The sequence below is a fragment of the Oxyura jamaicensis genome (genome assembly GCF_011077185.1).
Source record: "Oxyura jamaicensis isolate SHBP4307 breed ruddy duck chromosome 33 unlocalized genomic scaffold, BPBGC_Ojam_1.0 oxy33_random_OJ70077, whole genome shotgun sequence".
Lineage (NCBI taxonomy): Eukaryota > Metazoa > Chordata > Aves > Anseriformes > Anatidae > Oxyura > Oxyura jamaicensis.
In genome coordinates, this window is record NW_023305035.1 from 1 (window position 1) to 2,170 (window position 2,170).

The 2,170-nt window shown below is 64.2% G+C and overlaps 1 long non-coding RNA gene across 2 annotated transcripts; it reads right to left on the bottom strand.

The window, feature by feature from the left end:
* Positions 1–264: 264 nt before the first annotated feature.
* Positions 265–868, bottom strand: LOC118158599. 2 transcript variants are annotated; one of them, XR_004746856.1, is made up of 3 exons: positions 602–864; positions 407–484; positions 265–348 (listed from the first exon to the last, which is right to left on the bottom strand). It is a non-coding gene; the product is annotated as an uncharacterized LOC118158599 (long non-coding RNA). The 2 variants fall into 2 exon arrangements; XR_004746857.1 differs by having other exon boundaries at positions 298–348; positions 466–484; positions 602–868.
* Between the last annotated feature and the right edge of the window lie 1,302 nt (positions 869–2,170).

Genomic DNA, 2,170 nt, shown 5'->3' on the forward strand with positions numbered 1-2,170 from the left:
GACCCCAAGATCTTGGGGGGGGGGACCCCAAGACCTAGGGGCTGACCCTAAGACCTGGGGGTGACCCCAAGACATTGGGGGGGACCCCAACACCTGGTGGGGGACCCCAAGACCTTGGTGGCACCCCAAGACCTTTGGGGGACCCCAAGACCAAGGGGTTGACCCCAAGACACTGGGGGCACCCCAACACCTTAGGGTTGACCCCAACGCCTCGGGGTTGACCCCAAGACACAGGGGGTGACCCCGAGGCATTGGGGGGACCCCAAGATTTTGGTGGTACCCCAAGACATAGGGGGTGACCCCAAGACCTGGGCGTTGACCCTAAAACATTGAGGGGGACCCCAAGACCTAGGGGCAATCCCAAGACCTTTGGGGGACCCCAAGACATGGGGGTTGAACCTAACACATTGGGGGGACCCCAAGACTTAGGGGTTGACCCTAAGAAACCGGGGGGGACCCCAAGACCTTGATGGGACCCCAAGACCTTGGTGGGACCCCAAGCCATGAGCGTTGCCCTAGCACATTGGGGGGGGGACCCTAAGACATTGGGGGCACCCCAAGACTTTGTTGGGATCCAGAGACCACGGGGGGACCCCAAGACCTAGGGGTTGACCCTAAGACATTGGGGGGGACCCCAAGGCCTTGGTGGAACCCCAAGACCTTGATGGGACCCCAAGACCTTGATGGGACCCCAAGACATTTGCGTTGACCCTAAGACATTGGGGGGCACCTCAAGGCCTTGATGGGACCCCAAGACCTCAGCATTGACCCTAAAACATTGGGGGGGACCTCAAGACCTAGGGGTTGACCCTAAGACATTGGGGGAACCCCAATACTTTGTTGGGATCCAAAGACCACGGGGGGACCCCAAGACCTAGGGGTTGACCTTAAGACATTGGGGGGGGCCCTCAAGGCCCTGATGGGACCCCAAGACCCTGATGAGACCCCAAGACCCTGATGGGACCCCAAGACCTTGGGCCAACCCAACACCTCGAGGGATCCCAACACCCCGGTGCCCCCCCATCACCAGGGGGTCCCCCACCCCATCAGGGGGTGCCCAACCTTCCCGGGGGGGGCTCAGAGGGCGCCGTGCCAGGCCTCGTAGCGGGCGAGGAGGGCGCGCAGGCGGGCCAGGTCATGGCGGGTGGCCGCCACCTCGTTGACCCTAAAACATCAGGGGGACCCCAAGATTTTGGTGGGACCCCAAGGCCTTGGGGTTGACCCTAAGACATTGGGGGGAACCCCTAGACCTTGATGGGACCCCAAGACCTTGATGGGACCCCAAGACCTCAGCATTGACCCTAAAACATTGGGGGGGACCTCAAGACCTAGGGGTTGACTCTAAGACATTGGGGGCACCCCAAGACCCTGTTGGGATCCAAAGACCACGGGGGGACCCCAAGACCTAGGGGTTGACCCTAAGACATTGGGGGGGACCCCAAGACATTGAGGGGGACCCCAAGACCTTGATGGAACCCCAAGACTCTGATGGGACCCCAAGACCTTGGGCCAACCCAACACCTCGGGCCAACGCAACACCTCGCTGCCACCCCAACACCTTGGGCCAACCCAACACCCCGGTGCCCCCCCCATCACCGGGGGGTCCCCCACCTCCCCGGGGGGGGCTCAGAGGGCGCCGTGCCGGGCCTCGTAGCGGGCGAGGAGGGCTCGCAGGCGGGCCAGGTCTCGGCGGGCGGCCGCCACCTCGTGCCGCAGCGCCGCGTTGTCCCGCTCGAGGAGCGCGGCGCGTGCCGACAGCTGGTTCTCCTTCAGGCGCCGGGCCTCCCGCGAGCGCCGCGCCGCCGCGTTGTTGCGGCTGCGCCGGCTCCAGTACTTCTCGTCCTGGGGGGGGGGGGCCCCAAAAATGGGGGGGGGGTCACCAAGGGCTTGAGGGGGCACCCACTGGGCTTGGAGACCCCCAATGACGTTGGATGGAGCCCATGGGTTGGACAACGAGCGGGGTATCATCGGTGTCTGGAATCCCCCCCAATGGTTGGGACCCCCCCCAGGGTCTGGGAATCCCCAGTGTGTGATACTTCTTGTCCTGGGGGGGGCAGAAAAAATGGGGGGGTCACTGAGGGCTTGGGGGGCACCCACTGGGCTTCGGGACCCCCATTCGGCTTGGATGGAGCCAAGGATGGGACCCCCCAATGGGTATTTGGAAGGGGGG